This window comes from Pleurodeles waltl, chromosome 5 (assembly GCF_031143425.1).
Source record: "Pleurodeles waltl isolate 20211129_DDA chromosome 5, aPleWal1.hap1.20221129, whole genome shotgun sequence".
Taxonomy (NCBI): Eukaryota; Metazoa; Chordata; class Amphibia; order Caudata; family Salamandridae; genus Pleurodeles; species Pleurodeles waltl.
Window position 1 is genome coordinate 892,089,858 of NC_090444.1, and position 25,738 is coordinate 892,115,595.

Consider the following 25,738-nt stretch of genomic DNA (forward strand, 5'->3'; position numbering starts at 1 on the left):
AGGTGGGTATTAAGTACCTGAAGTAGGACAAGAAACTAATGCTGAGAACCCATCCTACCACTCCCGTCGCACCTTGGGTCATAATGCCTTACTAGAGGCGAGAATGCTCACAGGATTTGCCAAGTGGGATAAAATAAGAATCAGCACTCTGGGAGTTCTATGGGGGGGGGGGGCAAATCCCATGGGAGACTTTACAGGCGGAACAGGAGCCTTTAGGTATCTGCAGGTGAGACATGCACGGCAAGCACAAATTGGTGGAATGGCAGACAGATTAACCTTCTCCATTAGTGGATAGATTACTGAGTGAGCCCGTACTGGTACATGAAAACAAACGACCCCGGATTTACATACCCATTTAAAATTAGGCTGTGAGGAAGACATAGGTCAGATCGAAGAGGAGGAGTGGGGTAGGGTGGAAGGCACTGAGATCCCTGCAAGATGCTGCAATTTGAGCAGGGTTTCGATTAGTGCAACTGCACATACTACAATGGTCCTACAACACTAGGCATGCTATAATTTTTTTTTAAATAAACAACAAATATTGGGACAAGGGATACCTGGCATTTGTCTATGGGGTTTCCTCAGAAGGGCATGTTCCTTTGACGGTGACAGTCTGTAGGACCCTTTTGGAGGTGGGGGCATCTAACATCTAAACTGGCCTGGGCCAGGTCAATGGGTGCCAGGCTCACCTAATACAGCCTTGTTACACATCTGGGGTTGGGGGCCTGTGGAAATACCCCAGATTGCTGATCAACGTTGATTGATTACTGCAAAAAGGAATATTACCTGTCAGTGGGGTGTCCCCTCCCCACCAATCTAGACAAGTGTTTAAAAAAAAAAATACAGATGGACTGGAGCACGATGGCTGAAGATTGTTTTAGTAAATGGAGCAATATGTGGGAAAATTGTCAGACATACAGAGAACTGGGAGTTCCACTGGAGCTACAAGCAGGTTAAATGTTCTTGTGATAGTGATAAGTTGTTGAGAGGTTTAGAACTACACCTGGAGAAAATGTTTAAATGTTGCTACTGTGTCTCTTAAGAAAGCCTTTAGGAATGAATATGTGCCTCTCACTTTAATGACAAAACTAATAAAATGCGGAAACAAAAAAAAACGCCAAACGTGCATCAGTATTGGCTTTGTGGAAAACTGCAAAGGTCATGCTTTTCAAATCGTCACCGGGTCTGAATTGTTGTTTCTTTGCACATCCAGAGGACTGAGAAAAAGTAACACTTTAACCGGTTTTTATTTTTCTAAAATAACGAAGCCTTGCCTGCTTTGATAAATATGCGTTTGGGGTGATCTATGAAGATACCATGCTAGAGCAGAACTCCCCATACAAAAGATGTGTACTTTTTTAATGGCATTGAAAGAGGCAAAACGATCAACACATGCTAACATTACCTAACAGCAAAGGCAGCTTCGGGGAACCCAGTTATAGAGACTACATTTATGATGTCCGTATACAAAGGTTTTGCATGGTCATAACGCAGACAACAAAACATGGCCAAACGTAGATCAAGCAGACACTGAACTAACCCTGTGGGATGCGAGCAGGATTTAGAAGAGACCCAACAACTATCTGAGCACTGCAACGAAACCACAAAGGAGGAGTGGTAAACGCCAGTGACAAATCTCAATGCCATTCACTACTTGGATATATACATCTATAAATCCGAATCCAAAGTTCTAGCTCACCATAGTGGGTGAAAACTTTCAAAGGTGGAATGGTGGACTGAATAATATTGACAGACATCTTCTCTAAACAATTACGATCTTTGGCATATGAAAGACAATAGAATGTGACTTAGAGCCAAAGTTAGAATATTGGCAAGGGGCTGCTAAGTCAGCAGAGATGCCCTGGTGAAAAAAAAAACACTCATCCTACTTTGAGGTCTCTGCTCGGCAAGCAGAGATCTCTTTGCCTTGAGCAGACCCACCATATCAGTGGCTCTGCTAAAGGCACAAATCTTTGCTGAGGAGGTGCCATGATTAAAACACCAGCATTGCAACAAACAAAAGATACGTCTGCAAGGCAGTGAGAGTTTCCTCCCAGTGTGTGGGGGTCATTCCGTTGGTTTCCTTTTTGGGTCCATCAGGCTTTCCATGACAGCCCCAAAAAAAAAAAATGGAAAATGTGTGACAGAACCACCTTTCTTAACAGGACATACATATTTACTGATGCCCCAGTAGCAGATGGGCTGCTGGTAATAGGTATCCTTCAATGGAGCCAGCAGAGGTTTCACCATTGGAAACAGAGCTTCTCCCTCTTTAATTATAGCAGGGGAACAGTGAGTTTGGCGAACAGGACATATCTCACTATTTTGAGAATGGTCTATATTAACCAAATCTAAGTGTGGCCCTAAGTAAGATGTACTGAAATATATGCAAATAAGACGTTGGACACTGCAAAAAGAATAGGAAGGCGAGCACCAACAATCTGACTAAGGTCAAGATTCTCTTTAGGACTCATTGCGGTTCAATGGTCTTACCTAAAACATAAACAGGACAGTGAAAATAAAACCTTGACTCCTCACCTGTGGCCTGTAGGAAGCTGTCTCTATATATGTGTATAATAATAATCTATCTCAAAGTGAGAGATAGTGTGCACAGAGTCCAGGGGTTCCTCAAGAGGCTTTACAGAGGCAATAATAGATCATACTAATGCTCTATTTGTGGTAGTGTGATCGAGCAGTTAGGCTTATCAGAGGGTAGTGTTAAGCATTCGTTGTACACACAGAAGCAATAAATGAGAACACACACTCAATGACTTAAGTCCAGGCCAATAGGTTTTTATTTAGAAAAAATATTATTTTGTTCATTTATTTTTAGAACCACAAGATTCAAATTGCAGGTAAGTACATTCAATGTAAGGTACTTTGCATAGTAATACTTAGAACCAAAACAGTAATGTACACAGTTTTTCATAAAATGGCAATAAACTATTTTAAATGTGGACACTGCAATTTTCAACAGTTCCTGGGGGAGGTAAGTACAGTATAGTTAATACGGTAAGTAAAGCACTTACAAGTTCAGTCTCCAGGGCATAGGTGGCCCACCATTGGGGGTTCAAGTCAACCCCATACACCCAGCACCAGCGACACATGGCTGGTCAGGCGCAGAGGTTAAAGAGGAGCCAAAATAATATGGGCGCCTACAGAGACAGGGGGTGCTCCGGTTCCGGTCTGCCAGCAGGTAAGTACCCGCGTCGTGGGGGAGCAGACCAGGGGGGTTTAGTAGAGCACTGAGGGTGTCCCAAGTAGGCACACAAAACACACCCTCAGCGGCACATGGGCGGCCGGATGTAGTGGGCTAACAGGGAGTCGGGTTTGTAATAGGATTCAATGGAGGGACCCGGGGGTCACTCAGACGTTGCAGACAGGGCACAAGGGGGCTTCTCAGGCCAGGCACCGACTAGGCAAGGGTGAGGGCTGCCTGCTGGTCACTGCTGCACCGGTGGTTGGTTCTTCATGGGCCAGGGGCCTGCGGGTGCAGCGCTTCTTCCAGGCATCAGGTTTCTTCATCCCGGGCAGTCGCGGTCAGGGGGGGGTCCTCTGGATTCCCTCTGCAGGTGTCGTCGTGGGGGCGCAGAGAAGTTAGCCCAGGGTGGACACATCATCACAGTGACCTGGGGATCCTCGTTGGGTCGTTGGTTTCTCTGGACACAGGCCAGGGGTGTCTGTTTCAGAGTGGTGGGGACTCGCACTTCTGGAGGGAAGTGAGAGTCCCTTTAAAGATGGTTTTTTCTTTCTTTGGTTGGACAGGTCCGCTGTCCACAGGAGTTCTTGATTCTTTGTAGTTGCAGGGCAGTCCTCTGAGTCGGCAGAAGTCGCTGGGCCCGCAGGATGCGTAGCTGGTGCAGGTTCTCTGAACTTGCAGACAGGCCGGTAGGGCTGGGGCCAAAACAGTTGCTGTCTTCCTTCTTCTCTGCTGGGTTTTTCAGCCAGGCAGTCCTTCTTTGTAGGTCGTCAGGAATCTGATTTCCTGGGTTCAGGGTTGCCCCTAAATACTAAATTTAGGAGTGTGTTAGGGCTAGAGGGCAGTAGCCAATGGCTACTCTCCCTGAGGATGGCTACACTCTCCTTGTGCCTCCACCCTTTGGGGCAGGGGCTACATCCCTATTCCCATTGGGCTAATTCCTTCAAAACAAGATGGAGGATTTTCCAAGGAGGGGGTCACTTCAGCTCTGGTCACCTTAGAGGTGGACCTGACTGAGGGGGTGACTCCTCCTTGTTTTTCTCATTATCGCCTCGGACTTGCCGCCAAAAGTGGGTGCTGTGTCCCGGAGGGGGGCATCTCTGCTAGCTGGAGTACCCTGGGGCATTGTAACACGAAGCCTGAGCCTTACTGCTAGGTGTTACAGTTCCTGCAGGGGTAGGTGTGAAGCACCTTCACCCAGTGCAGGCTTTGTTTCTGGCCCAAGGGAGCACAAAGGCTCTCACCCCAGGGGGTCAGAAACTCGTCTCTCAGTGGCAGGCTGGCACAAACCAGTCAGTCCTGCGCTGAAGGATTAGGTAAAATACAGGGTGCATCTCTACGATGCCCTCTGTGTGCGCTGTTTATTAAATCCAGCACTGGCATCAGTGTGGGTTTATTATTCTGAGAAATTTGATACCAAACTTCCCTGTATTCAGTGTAGCCATCATGGAACTGTGGAGTTCGTTTTGACAAACTCCCAGACCATGGGCCAGATGTACAAAAGGATTTTACCCATTCTGTGTCTATGGGAAAAAGCTTTCGTACATATGGCCCCATATACTTAATATGGTCACGCTGTACTTACAATGTCTAAGAAGAGACTTAGACACTGTAGGAGCATATTGCTCATGCAGCTATGCCCTCACCTGTGGTATAGTGCACCCTGCCTTAGCGCTTAAAGTCCTGCTAGAGGGGTGACTTACCTATGCCACAGGCAGTATTTTGTGGGCATGGCACCCTGAGGTGGATGCCATGTCGACTTGGTCTTTTTCTCCCCACCAACACACACAATCTTCAAAGGCAGTGTGCTTGTGTTAGCTGAGGGGTGCCTTGGGGGGGCACAACACATGCTGCAGCCCTTAGGGACCTTCCCTGGTCACAGGGCCCTTGGTACCTTTGAGAAGGGACTTATCTGTGTGCCAGGGGTGTGCCAATTGTGGAAACAATTGTACATTTTTAGTGAAAGAACACTGGTGCTGGGGCATGGTTAGCAGGGTCCCAGCACACTCTCAGTCAAGTCAGAATCAATATCATGCACAAAGTGAGGGGGTTAGGGTAACTGCAACAAGGATCCATTATCCTACATGGCCATAAACCACAAAGTGCAAGGGTTTCGTTGACAACAACACACCCTACAGCAGCTGAGAAACTACAGGATATCAAAACCTATGGAGGTATGCAACACAAAGAAACGGTTCAAAATAATAAAAAACTGGGGCATGATCTCAGGAATTTAAAGGTTACATGCTTGAACATGGATGAAGTGTTGGACGGGGAAGTGGGAAAGATAGCATTCAACTACACATACATTGGTTCTGACCAAACTTTAAACACTTCCTAAAAGAAGAGGCTAGGTCAGACAAAAGAGGCTCAGATATATCAGATTTCAGAAAAATATTTTTTTCTCCTAAGGTTCTGTAAATGTACAATAGATGATATGACCAAGCAGCATATAATATTAGTATTATATGCTTCTGTCAGGAAATTGTCTACCAAGGGGAAAAAAAACAAAGTTTCCTTGATAACTTTGCACTGAGGAATATAGCAGTGATGAGACTCAAGATGAGCAGTGATGAAACTCAAAACAGGGATCCTAAAAGCATGTAAGATAATACCGAGGTTGTCGATTCACCCGGTACTCTCCAGCAGTGAAAGGAGTGAGGTTTCAAGCCTGTCCTGATATGCTTGTAGGAGAATTTCACACCAGTTGACTGGAGAATGTTGTGCTATAATTCTGGAAGAGGTGTGTGGGGGAATAAGAATTTGAGGGCACATGGAATGATCGCCATATATGCTTTTGACTTTCACCCAGCCCCTTAAGAATATAAAGTCACAATGCTTTAAAAAAATCTTAAATCATGAACTTCTTGATAAAGAATCAATATAAACATGTTTAAAACTCTTTTATCCTGGGGGCCATACGACGTTTGGTGAATTTAAGACAAAGATTATAGCCAGAAATTCCCTATAACCTTAGTTTTGTTTAAGTGGTGCAGCATTATTTTATTGTCTGCATATTCATAGAGTATAAAGTAAGGGGCTACATGGCTTTTTGGTTCTATAATGTCAATTTGGGGTCCCCCGTGGTTTAATTATCAACCATGATGTAAAATATTTTGCAAATGTCAGGAGAACTCCTTAACATAGTCTTATGCTTTTTTTTTTTTAAGGGTACACATATTTTAAAAAGGACCATGTGTTGAAATCTGTACTACATCATTCTGATGTAGTATACTGCACTACTTTCTAGCCTTCCCATTAGTTCAATCTTTAAAGTATAGACATGATGCAATATCCATGAACTATACATAATAAAGAATATAGGAATAGAAATTACTGTGATACACGGGTAACGAAACTACTGCTGAAAAAAGCCTTATAATTATAATCTAGACCACCCCTCCACCCAAAAAAAAAAAAACCTCAGTATTTCTAGTTACCACCTTATGTACTTCTTATGGATTTTAAACCCGCTCAGTTCCCAAAATACCTCTTCTGGTAGAAATCGTTGGGCATAATTGTTCGTAGAGTACAATAGGCATAGAACAATATATGTCCCTGACAAGTGCCCAGTACCACTACCATCTGCACCTGTTCACAGTGCTTAATTTGTGGTGGTTGCGCATTGAAACATTTCTTGTGAACTAGGACTTTTTTTCCAATCAGACTTTTACCAGCCTTATTAAAAAAAAAATGTTTAAAAGGGGAGAAGTAGAGATAGGTAGAAACAGACTGAGGGGGAACGCGGGGTGAAAAACTAATGTGCAGGAATGAAATAGAGACAGAAAGTAGAGGGTAATGGAAGAAAGAGCCATATGGTGAAAATCAAGAAAATGTTTCCTTGGTTTTCGGTAACCACAGCTTTCAGAATGCCAGCAGCGGCTTCCAAAAAACACCATCTGGCCCCTTCTCTATTTTTACAGCATGCAGTCATGCCGAGAGAGCACTCACTTTGGCCTATTACCATGCCTTTTATTACCTCACCCAAGCAGCGCATGGAATGTTATTTGCTAGACACTCTCCTAGCTTAAAGGGGGCTTGAAGCCTGCCCATTGCTTGCCACTCCTTAGCTTCATTGTCACTCTTATTTTCAGGCTTCCGAATGGTCAGTGCACGCCGGTTATATTTTCTCTTTGTTTCTCTCTTCCATTGAGCACAGCCAAGTGTCGACTGAATATTTTTGATGTGTGTCCTTCCACTGATTCTAGTGGGACCGAAGCAAAGCGCTCCGTCCCTTCTCTAATCTCTCTTTGGGCTTCAAGCCACGCCCATGTCACAGTCACTTACATTGGTTCGTGGGCTTGCTTTTTAAAATCTGCACGCTTTCATTTGTGGACGGCATGCATACGTCATGCCTTTTCCGGTGTTTAGCCCACCTACACAGCACCGGTAAACTACTAAAAACATGCGAGGCTCGATGTTTCCAGCCTGGAGTCGGGACTACTTTGCTTATTTTACATAGCGCGATCGCACTGCATTTTTTCTTCATTACAACGCTAATAACTAACTCGAGCTAATGCGAGAACTGTTGCATTGAAATGGTACTCTGCGATAAGATAATTACCCCAGTAATTTACCTGGCCGCACATCCTGTACGTGGTGCATGCGTGTAGAATTATTTTATCAGCTCAACTGTCAAGGTTCCACAATTTATTTTTTTTAAACATTTTATACAGGATAGAAAGCATCGGGCATATGTCACACTGTTTAACTTAACTATTTGACCAAATTGATGGCCCCATAAAAAGGGACAGTCTCAAAGCGGCATTTAGTTCAAGAGGGCCCTTGGGTCGGACGTTTGTGTTTGAGCGAGACGTGCATATAATTTAGGTGCGATGCTGTGACTTAAGACTGCTTCAATAAAAGTGTGCGTCTGGCAGAACGAACATACAAAATTCGGTGGTCAGAATTAAAACGAGCTTGGAATAGAGGACAAGGAGGCGTCGCTTTTATTGGATGTACCGAGTGCACTTAGGCTTATGTTCTGCAGCACCATATATTTTGCACAAACGCTTTCTTACTTGGTAAGGTAGAACGCACCTTTAATACAATGGCCTTCATTTGCTACATACCAAAACAAAGTCGTATTTTCTAATTTACTGCTTTGCCATTCTCGTTTGTGCGTGTATATATAGTGAAATATGTATAAAAAAAATATATATAAAAAAAAAAAGTGTTGCTTTTTTGTTGTTTTTTTAGCACATTTCTGGTGTTTCTGCGACATCTGGATATCGCACTTTAGTTGTGTGGGCTTTTTTTTCCTGTTAATTGTTTGATGTGTATTGGTGATGTAGTGGCAAATAATTTACATCTTAAATTTTTGCAAACTAATAATTCGTGTATAAACTGGAGGTTTTTGCATTCTACAGCCTAAATGGTCACTTAAAAAAAAAAAAAAAAAAAAAAAATTGCATCATGCATTCAATATTAGTCAATACTGTAACCATTTAACTGCATCTGCCTTTCACGAGCAACTGTTATATCTTCTCCTTATGCCTTACCTGTGTCCAGCTACCAATGACGCTTGCTGTATATATCAGTGATTGCATTACTCTACTTTTCTTGTATGCCCGCGAAGGATTAACTTAAAGCAATACAAAGTAGTTTTGTTGGCTCTTGCTATGCGCTCTCTAGTACGTAAGTGAATGTAGCAAGTTAACATACTCCTTGATGGTTGTAGGGAGGCTTGGTGCATGAAATCTTTAAGACTTAGTGCTTGTAGTACTTTTGTGTGGACTATCATTGCATGTTCAACTAACTAACTAATAGTAAAGGAGAGTCCTAATTTAAGTTAAACAGCATAAACCCACGCAACTGCCAAATTAACTCCTTCCTTTGACCACAGACTTCATTGTAAAAGTCTGTATGGCAATCAGGGCCAACTTTAAAGCTGGCAGCGCCTAGTGCAACAGTCTTCTTTGGATTCCTTCACTACTACCTGGCAAAAGTGCATTTCCTCTCTCCATTTATTCCCTGACCCATCCTCTTTTTTAGGGTCGAGCCTGTGTAGCATCCGCTTGCGAGATGCTGTAGTAGTTAGAAAAGGGCTCAGTGCCCCGTCCATATCACGTCAGTGTCTTTGATTGGTTTGTGGGCTTGCCTTTTAAAATGTGCTTGCTTTCATTAGTGGAAGGCATGCATATGTCATGCCTTTTCCGGTGGCTAGCTTTCCTCGAGCACAGCGACCAAGTACTGAAAACATGCGAGGCTCGCTGTTTTCCGTCCACTTTGTGGACTACTTTTTCCCTTTTTTTCACAGCACGATCTCGCTTGTTTAGCAGTGCGATCTTGCTCAGTTTTTTTCCATTTAATGAGGCAAGAAAAGTCTGGTTGGGAGTTTACAACTGCTAATAGCTTTGACTCGGAGAAATGCGAGACCAGTTGCATTGCAAATACTTGTTTCTTCTACTGGCAGCCCTTTGTAAAAGTGCGTGAGATTTGTTTGCGTTTGTTCTATTTTACATTTCATTCTTTCCTCTTCTACTTTTTGGTGTAGCATAAGACCAGCAGGCCACAAGTAGTTAGCTTTGCTTTTAACAATTACTTCATTGTTGAAAGCTGATTGACTATTGAGTACTCACTCAGTTAACAGTGTTTTTTAGTACGTGTTTCATGATTCATTGGATATCCTAGCCCGGATTAAATGTATGCAAAAAAACAGCGTGTGTACTAAATTGGTTTAGGTTTGTACGATTATGGAATGGATAGAGCATGTCTGCATAAAAATAACATAGCGTAAAGCGCTTTTTCATTGTTGGGCCATTCCTAATGCTTCCTCCCATAGTTTAATATGCACTTTCTAATAAAGATTACCATGTAGTGACTGGGCATACCACACCATACTCTAATATGACAGGCCGTACCAAACCCACGCTCCACGATAACAGGTTGCAATGACAAACCACACCTAAGAATAACAAGTCCTACCATAAACAGGCCGTACCATACCCAATGACATTCCATACAATGCAATACCATACCATACAGTGGCAGCCCATACCATACAATGAGAGGAGATTCTATACCATACTATGGCAGGCCATATTATACAATAACAGACCATATTATACAATGACAGGCCACAATATAATGACAGGCCATTGCATACCATACTGTACCATGGCTGGCCATGCCACACCAACTATACAATTTATTAATTTATGCATTTTTATATAGCACAGACTTTACTCAGTTGCTAGAGCGCTTCACAGCAAAATCTAGATTGTTACTGGAGATGCAAGCTAACATTATAGCAGATCATTGCTTAAGGAACAGAGTAACAAATGTTCAAAGACGTGCTTAATGTAATAGCGCGGTGATCAGGTTGTCATTTTCATAGCACAGACACAACCCATAAGTGCTAGTGCACTTTACAGTATTACACAGACTCACAATTGTTAAAGGACAAAGGTAGTATGAGTTGCAATAGTCAGTCTGCAACTGGCAGAGTCTAATGAAACAGAGGTAGTGGAGTCACAATCATTGGGCAAGAGTCAGAGTCCTAAGCCATACAAGTGAGACGTAAACTAAGATGTCATTAAATAAAATGTCTTTCAAAGTGAAGGGCTTTCATCTCAGTTTTAAAGATTACCAGCAAGATGGCGGCGAGTAGGTTGGGAGGTAAGGCGTTTCATATTCTGGTCATATTTTCTGAGAAGGATTGTGCCACGAGTCGTCCCTTTTTAAAGGCCAAAGGTTCTAGAAAACGTGCCTTGGTAGTTCAGGATGGTCTAGTGACTCCAGAAAGCTTACATTTTCCCACTAGGTAACAAGGAGTAGATGTGTGTTGGACCTTATAAATTATACAGCTGTCAAATATGGCCTTAGCTTCAATAGGCATCCTGTGGAAAGTGACCAGCATAGGTCAGATGGGATCATTTCTTTTAGCCCCATAGACAAAACATGATGCTAATTGTAGGACTGATTTGATACAATGACAGGCCATAGGATATCATAAAATGAAAGGCCATACGGTACAATGAGAGGCCATGCCATACTACACTATACAATGACAGGCCATACCAAAGCAAGCAATACCATACCACACGTTGACAGACTATCCCATACAGTGGCAGGCCTTGATATACCATACTATTCGATGACAGGCCACAGCATACCACAGACTGAAGGTCCACAACATGGCATACCATAGAATGACAGGCCATTTCACACAATTTGATACAATGACAAGTCATACCAAGTCGTACTATACAATGACAAACCACACCATACTATACAATGGGAGCCCATGCCATACTCTACAATATACTCATACATTTGTATATAGTGTGAACATTACCCATAGATGTTGGAGCACTTTACAGTCAAACAGATCTTTACGTAAAATCCAAGATTACCAAACAGCAAATCTTTGTATAAGGCACAGAATTACAATTATTCAAGGATGGGGGTAGTATAAATATCAGCAGTGAACAGACTGACATTTATATAGCACTAACATAACCCAAATGTACTAGAGCGCTTTATAGGAACAAATAGATATGGTCCACAATTACAATACAATTATAATACAAGTTGCAACAGTGAACATGTCTTCAAATAGTAGAGTCTAAAGTGATGGAAGTAGTGAAATTAATCTCACTACAAGGTCAGAGACTAAGCCATACAGGTGAGAGAGCATGTTCACTCCAGAGAGGTAAGCTAAGATGTCATTAACTAAAATGTCTTTAAAGGAAAAGGGCTTTCAGCTCCCTTTTGAACATCACCATTGAGAATGGTGGTGCATATGTTCGGAGGGAAGGAGTTCCATATTCTGGTCACGATCTTGAGCTGGATTGTGCCAGGAGTCGTTCATTTTTAAAATGTTGGATATTCTAGCAAAAGCCCTTAGTGACGGTCTGGTGATTCCAGATAGCTTAAGTTGGTCAACAAGGAAATTAGGAGTGTCTGTGTGTGTAGGGTCGTAGGGGAGATACAAGCCATCTTGTATATGGTCCTAGCTTCAAGGGCAGTGGAGAGTAATCAGCATAAGCAAGATTTGATAGTCCTTTTGGTCCCACAGATAAACATGATGCTGAAAATGGAATTTACTGAATACAATGACAGGCCATTCCATAACATGACAGGACATATAATACCACACAATGACAGGCTATGCCATTCCATACTATATAACAACCCATACCATACAAAAACAATGCATACCATACCATGATGAGCCAAACCACAATAAGTTTGGACATACCATACTATACGACAGGCCCTATCATACCAAAAGATAGGAACAATAAATAGAATAATCATTTTGTACAAAAGTTATACAACCTGGTTAAAAAAAAAACATTGACACCGCTAATAGATCTCACATATGCAAGACTTAGTAGCTATGCCAATATTTGTTTCTAGTAGCCTGTTTCACAGCACTCAATGGGCACCGACCATGGGCAGTAGCCATTCCCTTTACAAAGCACAACTCCACAGCACAAAAGGAGCATGAAAAAAGGTGAGAGGCCCGCCTGCAAAAAGAGTTATGACAATATTCATTAGTGTGAACATTACAAACATTACTTAACTTTCACCTCTCCGAGCTGGTCAAGCTTTTAACGCCAGTGTCTAAAACTCCACGTCTCAAAAAACACCAATGATTTTTTTAACGCTATTTCGTGCTTTTTCATTGACCTCCGAAATGGAGGAGCTAGGCCTCGTCTCACAGAATTTGGTGTGACTGCTGGTGAAGTACCCAGCAAACAAAAGGTCAAATGATGTCACTTGCAGTGATGTCATCATTAAGCTAATTACAGGTCAATACAGAACAAAACCATGGTTTGCACGCGCTACTCACACACATCGACCTGGAAATCCCATGACAGTTACCTGCTAAAGAAAACTTGAGGACATTAAAATTGCTTCCATTGCCAAAGAGCAACAAATACTTCGGAACTTTCTGGTTGATCAAGTAAAAGTCCACCTATTAATAACGTATTCATCCGTACTTTCTTCTTTTTACGCTGGGACTCGTAGTCCTGGCTTCAATGAAGTGGGGGGAGGAACGTTAATGGACTACAAATCCCCGAGTTCAAAGCAAAAACCTGGACCCGGGGGGGCTACTCTCGCATGGAAAGAGCTCCGAATAAATTAAATAAATAAAAAAATGCTAATGTTTAGTTAGCTTCTCTATTGTTATTATTATTATTATTATTATCATCAAACAATTGTAACTGATAATGAAATAGAAAGAAAATATGTTAGTTGAGTCAGTAACTGCATGCTAAAATGTAAACGCTGTATGGTGTAGAGGCCAAGCATGCTGCGGGCTGCCACTACCTGAAGCTCCAGAAGAGGAGGGGTACTTAACACGCTCAAATCATATACTCGATTTAAGATTTGGCGATAGGTCTCACAAAACACATTTCCTACCTACAGAGAATGTATTTCGGTACTCCAACCGCAAAGTGGATACCTTAGTCAAATACCGCCACTTTTGAACAAAAAGAGCTCTCCTCCTCCGCTCCCTAAACAAAACTAAAACCAGCATAAACCGGTTGTATCGTCAGGCCCCTCAAAAATATACATTTCCATCCAGTCTTAAAGGGCTTAGGGTGCGGGATGTGCCCCACCCGTGACTCACCGTCACGGTCACGATCCCACGCATGAGCCAGAGAGCTTCCTTTCTCTGCACCGGAAGGTTAACACCTTACAGCCATCAGACATAAGGGGTCGAGGGACCAGCCATCAAGTTCGTTCGATTAACGTGTGGATCGATTTCCTGGGAGTGTCTCTAATTTACCCATGAAGAAGTGGAAGAGCTGCAGCGAACAGCTTGTTTTCACCGTTCACAGCCCCGTGACACCCACACTCCCACTTGTGCGTTTTTGCCTGGCCTGCGTACTTTTCTGCCTCGTTGAACGTGACTAGGAGATGTGCTCCTCAATGATTTTTCTCTCCTGTAGATAAGTGCTTCAGGTTGTTGATCTCCAACCGCAGAGATCGGTGGTCTTTGTGTTTTTCCGTCATGGTCAAACTAACTCAGCTTGGATTCATGAAAAAGATCGACATTTTGCGTGCAGCAGGCCCTGTGCCTGCCAAACCTAATCGGGGGCCCGACTGCCAGAAAACTAAATCATAAAGTAGCTGCCAAGTTACCCTGCTTCCCATAATATCAACAGCGCAATAAATAGTATATATGTTAAGAAGCAAAATGTACAGCTCGACATTTTAAAACGTTCTGTAGATGTGAAGGAATTTGAACTTAAAGACTAAAAATTAAATAAGTATCCTCAACTTTATTTATGGGAGCAGGGCAGGAGCTTTAAACAGAAAATAGTATAAATGATGAGTGGCCTCAGTTCGATTTAGAAAAAACCCAACCTTCCTATTTAAATAAAATGTTGTTTTTTATATTTATTTTCAAATTCAATATTATGTTTAATCAGTTTTGTGTTTGTTAGTGAATGCCCTTCTTCCTTCATATGAGACACATCATACACTGAGTTTATGCTAATTTGGATTGTGCTTACACTGTCATACATCTTGCACCTGATTACTATTGCTGTTCTTGTTCTAAATAAAGCATTACCAGGGTCCACTCTAATAAACAGGGAGTGTTCCCAGAAACTTTCTCTCACTGTACCTAACCAAAGACATTTCAGTTATCCTAGGCTTTTGCGGCACTCCTGATAAACAAAGCCTCTGGGAAACAAAGGCAGCCTAGCCTGATGCTCATTTTATGGCAAGACCAGAGGCTCCTATTATGCTTCTCTAACTTGCTTTATTTCAAACAGCAGCAGTCAATAAAACTAAAATTCCCATGAGGGTAAGGGAGACAGAAGCCAATGGGAAGAAGAAACGTATCGGGAGATGTACCAATGGGGGCAGAGAACATAGTATAATCACCATACTTGACTGCGACCAGCCCTCTTTCTTGCTGCTCGCAGTCAAGATAAGTGTTCAGTCCCTCTTATTTTCCACATCGTTTACACCGTTTGCATAACTTAATTATTCTTACTAAATTGTCAGTTATTACATGTTTTCCTATTGCCGTGCACGCCTTTTCTAACTTGCGCCCGCGGCAATTAGTTTTTCTTTCCCCTCGGCGCTTCCCCCGCGCCTTTCCCAACGTTGCGTGAGCACCCGCTGCGTTTTCCTCATTCTATCGGCGCTTCTCCTCCTGCACCTCCTCACCGTTGCGTGAGCTCCTTTGCCATACTCGCAACCGCTGCAACGGTTGCGGTGACAGTTTTTCCTGTGCTGCCATTCTTCCACTGTCTCAGTTTTCTTCACCAGTGTTCGCCGAACTGCCTCCCCTCGCTAGCGGGCAACTTAATCTCCGCCTTCTCGGCTCCGGTAACGCCCCATTGGGCATATACTGTCCTTTTTCCTCAGCACTCCCTAATTATTTAACCCTTTCTTCCCCAACACTGTCTTATCCTTAGTCTGTGATTACAAAATGGATAATGATAATTCCCCTGGCCACTCCATTAATGATGATGATGTTTTTAACCAAGATTTTGGAAATATTATTAATGAGGCTGTGGCAAAAGCCGTTTCAATTTCTATGGGCAAAAGGGCAAGAAACCTTGCATCCTCTGTAAAGAGTATGGTTAAGTTCTATGGGCAAAATGACAAGAAACCTTGAATCCTCTGTAAAGAGTATGGTTTCTAAATCCTTCCTGGCCCATTCTGCGGGAGATAGCAGAAAACATCAAATTAAGGATTTATCTGCCCAAAAAGCCCACATTAAGGTCACCCCTGATGGGGCTGAACTGACTGGTGAAGCCTCTTCACCCCAGGTTGAGGACGAGTCTCCTCCCAGGCCTCCTTTGAAGTAGGGGAAATTAAAGGCCTCCCATGAGAAGTGTACTGCCAAAATGAAACATATATAGAGCGTGCCAAAAATGATTGTGATCTCTCACATTTCTGACACTGATGATAACATGGGTGACATGGATGATATGGACGACGATCCAGATATATGAGGCTCCCAGTCTCAGTCCTCTCCTCCTCCCAAAAATCCTAAAATAGACCATTCCTCCAATCCTTTTGCAGCTAAATTGATTCTGGATTCTGATGGTAATCCCATGTTTGACCCTTCCCTCCTTCACCATCCCAATTCCACTGAATGGTTTCCCTCTGCTCATGTAGGGGATTACATTGCTTCCATACTGAGACTTCCTCTAGACAAACCCACAAGGGCTAAATTGAAATCAGAATGTCCTAGACCATCCCTTTGTTCCAACATTATCTCCACTCCCTCTATCGACCAACCCTTACTTACCTTCTTTTCAAAATTTGGCAAAGACCCCGCAAAGGAGTCGACAAGGCCAGGACAAACTCTTAGACCTGGTAGGCCCATTGGCCTGTATCTTTGATATGGCAGAATCGGCCAGAATGGAGAATACGGATATTGATCCTTCAGAGCTCTCATTATGGATTCAGAGAGCTTTTTGCCTCTTAGGCAACGCAAATGCAGCTATTACTCACAAGAGGAGAAAAGGCCTTTTGTTAAAATTGGATCCCAAATTGGCTAACCTTGCCTCAATTGATCCTGCTATCAAAGCAGACGGACTCCTTTTCGGTGATTCGTTTATTAAAGACTTGGGAAAATTTGTTTCTACCTTTGCCTCCATAGACAAGGCACAACAATCCATCAAAAAAGTTTTTACCCAACAGGTTTTTGCAAGGGCCGGTACAGGCAGTAGCCGCTTTACCGGCCGTTCCTTTCGGTCACAAGGATCCAGGGGCTCCTTCAACTCCGCTTATGAGACACAATCCTTCAAACCCCAGTTCTGCCCCCAACGTGGCAGAGGTTACCGGGGTCGTGGACAAAGTGGGTCCAGACACAACTATCAACAAGGTAAGCCCTATTTCTGGCCTTCCTCCTGTAGGAGGTCGACTTCATTAGCAGCAAAATGGCACACTAACACAACGGATCCATGGGTTCACAATACAATCGAAGGTTATTCAATAGAACTTTACTCAACCCCTCGCCAAAAATTCTGGCCCCCTCCTCTAAGTTTCTCCTCAGAAATGTCCTCTCTCATCTCGGAAGAGATTCAGTCCCTTCTTTCAAAACAAGCCATCCAAGTTTCCAGTCCTGATCCTTCAGGCTTTCTAAGCACCCTCTTCTTAGTTCAAAAGAAGAACAAAAAGTTAAGACTGGTTATCAATCTCAGAGTTTTCAATCGCTTTGTCGTGTACAGATACTTCAAAATGGAAACTATTGTCCTTTTAAGAGATATTCCTTTTCCTTACGATTACATGGTTCGCCTGGATTTACAGGACGCATACTTATCCGTTCCTATCCATGTGGATCACAGAAAATACTTCCAATTCCAGTGGCAGGGCCAAACTTACCAGTTTTCTTCCCTTCCATTCGGCCTTTCGTCAGCACCCTGGTGCTTCATGAAAATAATGAAACCGGTAGCAGCTCACCTCAGATCCCTAGGCATCAGACTATTAATCTACCTCAACGACATCCTCCTAATGCACCAGAACCGCCATTCTCTTCAGTCGCATCTTCAGACCACATGCTCTCTCCTATCTCAACTAGGTTTCCTCATCAACAAGGAGAAATCTATCAGAACTCCTTCCCAAAAAATATAATTCTTGGGGTTCATAATCAACTCCTCTTCCGCTACTCTACATCTCCCTCAGCAAAAAGTAAAATCTATAAAATCGTAGATTCTGAAACTTCTCCACAGTTCCCAAATTTCTCTCAGATCCCTAGCCAGAATTGTGGGTCTTCTCGCCTCTTCAATCCAAGTCATATTTCCCGGTCCCCTCCATTACCGGGCTCTTCAAAGGCTAAAAATATGTAATCTCAGAAAAAGGCTTTCATACTCAGAAACAATCAAACTGGACCAAGAATCTCGCTCAGAACTTCAATGGTGGATAGACCATTTAAATGCCTGGAACGGCAGGACTATCTTTGCATCAGCCCCAGATCTGGTGTTAGAATCAGATGCAAGCCTAACTGGTTGGGGCGCCCGTTGTGGCTCAATCTCGACTGGAGGTTACTGGTCTTCAGAGGAGTCCAAATTGCATATCAATTATTTAGAGATGCTTGCGGGCTCCTTTGCAATCAAAAGCCTCGCAAAACACAGGGTTCAATGTACCACCCGCCTCCGTACGGACAATGTTTCAGCTTTTAGGGGGTACCAGGTCAAAACGTCTAGCAGATCTGGCAAAAAGCCTCTGGGAATATTGTCTTCGCAACAAAATCTCACTCTCTGCAGAATACCTACCAGGTTCTCTCCACGAGATTTCGGATTGGCATTCTCGCTTCCTCAGAGATTCCAGCGACTGGAAGCTCCACTCCTCAGTTTTCCAGTCTCTTCTCCACAAATGGGGACCCTTTAAGATAGATCTATTTGCCTCCCGCCTAAACACACAACTTCCCCTGTTCTTCAGTTGGCGTCCGGATCCTTCAGCACTAGCTTCCGATGCTATTCTTCAGGACTGGTCCTCTTCTCTCAATTACCCTTTTCCTCCGTTCATAATGATTACCAGGGTACTCGCTCAAGTCAGGCGTCAAAAAGCAACGTTAATAATCGTAGTTCCCTTTTGGCAATCCCAGGTTTGGTTTCTCCCTCTCCTCGAGCTGACAATCGACTTCCCGGTCCTCCTCCCGATCTTTTTTTCCCTCCCACGGAATTCCCTAGGTTATCCACATCCCCTCATTCACAACAAACTCTCTCACTCTTTCGGCCTGGAAGGTATCGGGTCTTCCCAATCTTCCATTCCTATTTCAGCAGAAGCTTTAGACTTTATTAACAAAGCCTGGGTTCCTGGCACCAGGAAAGCCTACAGCTCCGCCTGGTCTCTTTGGACAAGCTGGTGTGTGGGAAGGGACCTCGATCCCCTTTCAGCCGATATAATTTACGTAATCAATTTCCTAGCCGCTCAAGCCAGCGCAGGTTAGTCTTACAGAACAATATTATGAGTATAACGTAGTTTACTCTCCATTAACATAGCAAACATAGGAATGGAAATCTTAAATTCAAATATACAACATACAATATATTTCAATTTAGATATTTATTATAGCTAATTAAACATTCAGTTCGCACATAATATAATCAACATAGAATCAACCAAAAAATAAATAAATTATAATACAACCCCCTAACCTAAATGCTGTTTTGACGTTTCTAAGATGGCGCATGTTTGACCATTTTCTTAGATGGCCCCTACGGGCCTGTTTCTATGTTCATCACATCACCTGTAGTGATTTGGTTTAAATGGGAGGCAGCTGGGGAAGTACGGGTTATTGCTCCTCGAGAGATCATCGTGCTGGTCATATGTCCTGGATCCTGCTGATACTGGTAGGATAGCTTTGCTGAACCTTTGTGGATTGAATTATTTTATACCGTCTGGACTGTGTCATTTCTATCTGGCTCATGACTCCCCCCTGTTTCCTTGCAGTTAGCAAGTTGTTCCCTACAAGTTTGGTATCCTTGTGGGTTTCCCCTGTGGATTACGTTTTTTAAACCATGTGAACTTGTAGGTAAGTCTGTAGTTAGCGATTGTACATATGAGCAGATTTTTTCTTTTCTATCCTGTGGACTTTCCTGCCCTGTGCAAGCTAATAATTTCATTATGTTGGCTTTTAGAGTGAGAAAGCATAGCTTCATTTAGCTATATCCATGTGTTAGTCCTTCATTTTGGACTACAAATTTGAAGTTGGAGAGTGTTTAATCCAGCCTGTAAGGGATATCTAAGTTCTTTCATATCTAAGGTATTTTATCTTATTTTAATATAAACAAACTAGTCTTTTACTATTCTTGACTAGATTCTCTCGGTGGTAATCCAACACTTTTATGCTATAGGTGATTCTATTTCTGCACTTTATCTAGCATTTTGCTGGACACTAATGGTGCTTTCCTTAGATCTTTAGATTTATTTACCTTTATTAAGCATTGGTTTTATAGATTTTGATCTTGGGCACTTTATCGGTGTTTTTCCTTAATTAAGTCACTTGAGTTGGTCTGGTTGCAAAGAACTGTAATGAATAATTTTGATGTTTCTTTGATAGGCAGATTACAAGATGTACGTATGCCAATTATACTGAATCATAAAGTCCTGATGAAGGTGTATTTATATTTTTCTTCACACACCGAAACGCGCGTCGGCTTGCAAATTGGCATGTCTTGAACATTGGCATGAAGTGTTTGAAATTGGCAAATTTGAAGACCTGACCAGGATTGGCTACCATCAGGCCTGTAACACGAGAATTTGAATCAGGAAATTATAACCTAGAATTGGCTGTTATTATGTTGAATTTTATACAATCCAAAACTACAACGCATAATTGTAGCATCAAAGCAGTAACTTTATTGTGCTGTTTAAATATCCTCTCATGTATGAGGCGGTTGTACATTTGTATGTATACTATTTTGTGATTTTGTTGGTTCTGTGTTTTTTGTTTATTTTTGCGTATCTACTGGTATGTTATTTATGTTTTCATATATGTATGTTTCATTTAGGTTAGGGGGTTGTATTATATATATATTTTTTTTTTTTTGGTTGATTCTATGTTGATTATATTATGGGCGAACTGAATGTTTAATTAGCTATAATAAATATCTAAATTGAAATATATTTTATGTTGTATATTTGAATTTAAGATTTCCATTCCTATGTTTGCTATGTTAATGGAGAGTAAACTACGTTATACTCATAGTATTGTTTGCCTGTGTGTTACTCTCTGTATCTAGCTCAGGGACCCTGTTTAGATACGAGGATAGTCTTACATAACAATCAACCTGTATAGATCAGCTATTTCCTTACAGCATGCTTACATCAACGGAAAACCTATGGGAGAACATCCTCTGCTCTGTCGTCTTCTAAAGGGAGTAAAGTTTTATTTCCCTCCTTTACCCAAGTATTCCAAACTATGGGATGTTAATGTTGCTTTAAATTTGTTTCTCTCCTGGCAAGATAATTCTGATCTATTGTTGAAAATGCTTTCAGCCAAGCTCACTATGTTACTCTGTTTAGTTTCTATTAAACGTTTATCAGATGTGAGAGCTTTAGATATTTCCTCTCGTCAGTTCTCCCCTACATGTGTTCTGTTCTCCATCAACAAACGTACCAAAACCAACTTGCGTTCAGTGTTTTACCCTTATTTCCCTAACCAACCTAAATTATGTGTAGGTCAATGTCTTAAGGTTTACAAAGATCGCACAGCCAATCTCAGAACGTCCTCGTTTTCCCAGCTCCTTATTTCATTTCGCAAATCTCACAAACCCGTAACCTTGGCTACCCTAGCCAGATGGGTTTGTTGGGTCCTGTCCTTAGCAGGTATCAACACTTCAGTTTTCGGCACATACTCTTCCAGAGAGCCTATGGCTTCCAAAGCATTTTGGGTGGGTTCAAGACTGGAGGACATTCTGAGATCGGCTGACTGGTCTTATGACAATGTCTTTAGAACTTTTTACTGTAAGCCAGTTCATACAGCATCTTCTGTCATTATTAACATGCTTTAAACAAGCATAATAGGAGCCTCCGGTCTTGCCATAAAATGTAGATTTTCCTAGTAACTTATGACGGAAAGTCTTAATTTTATTAAAGACACGGAGGCGAGTATTATCCCACCACAGATACTCTTTAGCGATTGTTTTGTCGACTCTTCCTCCCTCCCTACAGCATCGTCTAATCAATCTCAGACCTCATCGTAAACATCGAACGGTCTCTCCAGCATCAGCAACCTCGTCCAGCAATCATCCTCAATGTCAACATGATCCTCTTCCTGCGCCTTGGGTTTCCCCTCTCTACCAGTCTTGGATGAACTCTTTTCAAGAACTTTGTTCTCTACTGTTGGCAGTTGCCATTATTTTCGCTATATTTCCTTTGTTCTCTCACATAGACTAGCCTTCTCGCATCAAGAAAGAGGGCTGGTCGCAGTCAAGTATAGTGATTATACTATGTTCTCTGTCCCCATTGGTACATCTCCTGAAACGTTTCTTCTTCCCATTGGCTTCTGTCTCCCTTAGCCTCATGGGAATTGTAGTTTTCTTGACTGCTGCTATTTGAAATAAAGCAAGTTAGAGAAGCATAATACTCGCCTCCGGCAACACCGAGGCACATTTTAGTCCTCCCTTACTGCATGATTTCGGTGGCCCTGGGTATCTTTGACAATGGTCCAAGATAAATCTGAGAGCGATTAATGATATAGTGATCCACAGTTTCTCCATTGTCCCAAACCCTGCCATGATTATGTCCCAGATCCCTGTCACAGAAGAATCGTTCACTTTTATAGATCTCTGTTCTTCATTTTTCTCAATACCATTGCATGAAGACAGCCGTTATTTAATTGCTTTTACATTCAAAAGTATGGTGTTTCGCTGCCAAAAAATTCCACAAGGGTATATTGATTTACCATCTGTTTTTTCCAAAACCCTTCACAAGGAAATAGAATCTTTGTATCTTGCTCATGGATCAGTGATGGTTCATACATTGATGAATTGTTGTTTGCCTCACTTAATAGGGAGGGATGTAATGGGACATTATCACTTTGATGAAATATTGGGCTCATGGGGGACCCAAGGTCTGCCTCACAAAACTCCAATATTGTCAGTCTAAAAGTAATCTATCTAGAGCATGAATTAGAAAAAGGTACAATAAATGTTCCTCAGGAGAAGATGATAGCTGTGTTATAAATGGCTGCATCCCGCACAAAGAAAGAAGTGAGAGGATTCCTTGGTATGGTGGAGTACTTTAGGCAGTGGATTCCAATTTATTTCCTCATATCCCAAACCCTGCAGCGATCGGCATTAAGGGATATCCACAATTCAGTGCTGCAGTCAGAAGATTGTCCAAAGTTATTAGTAGAGTGTAAACAAGCTTTGTGTTCAACCCCAGTCCTAGGTATGCCAAATTATGATAAATAATTTTTCTTATACTTTACTGTGACGAATGGCTGCTCTTTGTCAGTGCTGACAAAACACCATGTGATTGACAACCCCAGTTGTATATTTGTCAACTTCCTGGGATCCTGTAGCGGCAGCTTTCCCAGAGTGCTAGAGAGCTGTTATAGCTGCAGCAGTGGCTGTGGAACAGGCTGATAATATTGTGCTGGGGCATCCTGTGACATTGTATGTACCCCATTCATTTGAAAAATTGTTAACACAATGTAAAATACATTTGACAGATGCCAACTTACACAATATGAAATAATCCTGCTTGCTACTCTCACCTTATCAGTAAAGAGGTGCAGAGTTTGAATGTTGTTCCCGGAGCGGTAGCGCTTGATGCAGCAGCTGCCGCATGACATGGGGATGTGTTTGTGCAAAGGAGGTCATCTATGAAGGTATCTTCCTCCCCACTCGCTGTTTCTGTGTCCCTCTTTGTTTTTTCCTTTTCTTTCTCTTGACCTTTAATCAGGGGAAGGGCTCCAACAGTCTCAATGACTCCTTGTCTTGTGTCCTTCTCCATGATTGAGCCCTGCTGCAGATTTTTAATTCCATTTTTTTTCTTTTCTTTTCACATGCCATTTGTTCCCTGAGGGTTCAGGATTCAAATTGTGTGGTCCTAGGCTGTGGTTTCAAATCATACATTCTTCTCTTCTAATTCTCTATTCAAGGGAATTCCACTCGATGGGAATTGGAGTTCCCCATCTTTTGACGTATATTCATGCCTTTGACTAAGCCTTATGTACACCCTTAACCCTTTCTTTGCCGTTGTTTCCCTAGAAACTTCTCGTTATTTATGTCCTTCTTCCTCTTTGACAAGGGATTCCCTGTTTTAGGAGAGTCGCAGTTACTCCCTGTTTCAATATCTCACTTACCCCACACCCAAAACACTCACAGTCTGTCCACCAATATGAGTGCGACTCTGTCTAATGCCTTCTCAATATCCAAGGAAGCCACCATAGTGTGCCTGTGCAACTATGAGGGTCTATGCAGAGTTGGCATACATTAATGAGGACATTGCTCCCGGTTATAAATCTGTTTTGGTCACTGTGGACCTGCGATGAATCAATGGAACTTGTCTCTTTGCAAGGACCTTGCCCAATATCTTGTAATCTGAGTGCAGTAATGACAGAGGTTGGTAGGATGCCACGTCCAATGGACCCCCATTGGCCTTCAACAGTAAGACCACTGTGGCAGTCCTGGTAGACTCAGGTTTGGGATCAATGTGGACATGTCTGTAACATAAAAGTCAATGGATAGACCTTCTGTATCTGTGTCTTTCCCTTTGCCAGTTGAGCATTGGCCACCCCAATATCCCCCGCTGTTAAGGGATATGCCAGTTGCACCCTTCACATCTTCAGATAATCCTGTATTGGTTAATAGCTGTACCCAGCCCACAGACATTCCAGGTAACACAGTTCAACCCTCATGCCCATTGTGCTGTGTTAGAGCTGTGATGTGCTGATGATGGCCACAGTGCTGGCCGTGGCTGCAGCAGCATAGTATGTGCAATAGCAGATTCCACTAGTTCAAACAAACCCTGTAGATGGAGGAATGTGCACAGTCAACCGTTGAAACATAACCACTGTTAAAGTTTATGAAACTACCTTACCAGCCTTTTGAAAACCCTTAAACATGCCCTTCAATAAACTGCTGCTTGTGGACATATCATCGCTGTGTATGTACATGAGGAGAAAGAACAAATAAAACATCAGTGCTCCCTGACGTGGTCAACATTGTAATAAATGCTACCTCTGCAGTCCAAATGAATACCGTATCATGAACAGGCAGTAGGCACCCCTGTTGTATGACCAGCACCCCCTCTCCTGTTGTACATCCCCTCACTCCTTACAGTTATCATCCAGATACCTGGTCTTCCAACAGTGCAAATGCTCAGGGTACATGGTCTGCTATCATAGGGGTCCGTTTTGGATTCTACAATAGGCCTTCGGATATTGATGTGCCATCTGTATCAGACCCTTCGTTAGACTGTCCACGTTTAGAGTCAGTTTTGGAGGAATAGCGAGTGCTCTGGGACGAAACCTCCTCAACACCCTAGCTCTTTCCTTGGCAGCCTGCTCACTTATGGAGTGTGTTGCAGCTGCCTGCGAGTGTCTATCGCTCTGCCAACTGTAGCCCTCTTTCCTTTGAGACCTGTCCTGCACTGCAGGCCTGGAGATCCTCTCATGCGTCCACCCAATCCCATGCCATTACCAGTAAGTTGAAAAAGAGTGCCTGTCCTTCGCCATCACTCTCTGTTTTGCTTGGTAGAACAGTGTAAATCTAACGCCATTTTTACGTATGCACAATTTTATTAGTGAGTACTCACTTTATTATCGCTGGACCAGAGCAGTGTAATCAGGAAAGATGTGCACTTTCATATTGTCTATGCACCTTGGCCATGTTTATAGGCAGCTGCAAAAATCTGGTCTCGATCTCTGAAATTTAGCAACTTCACAACCATAGGCCTGAGTGGGGACCCCAGTAGAGGCTGCCCTCCCAGCAACCTGTGTGCATTTCCACTACTAAAATGTTTGGTGGTGTGCCATTAAACACATTGTAACACATTGTCCAGTAGAAGTAAAGCACACATCACTATCCTATTTATACATTTAATACTGATTGACCTGATGCAACACCGTATTTTACACCCAATGGTATATTGATA

At 42.5% G+C, this 25,738-nt stretch overlaps 1 protein-coding gene across 1 annotated transcript in view; it reads right to left on the reverse strand.

Moving 5' to 3' along the window:
• LOC138297332 (HAUS augmin-like complex subunit 3) overlaps positions 1-14,030 on the reverse strand; it is a 289,356-nt gene extending 275,326 nt beyond the window's left edge. The window contains exon 1 of the mRNA XM_069236743.1: positions 13,788-14,030. The gene's annotated coding sequence lies outside the window, so the exon portion shown is untranslated. The remainder of the gene's footprint in view (positions 1-13,787) is intronic.
• Between the last annotated feature and the right edge of the window lie 11,708 nt (positions 14,031-25,738).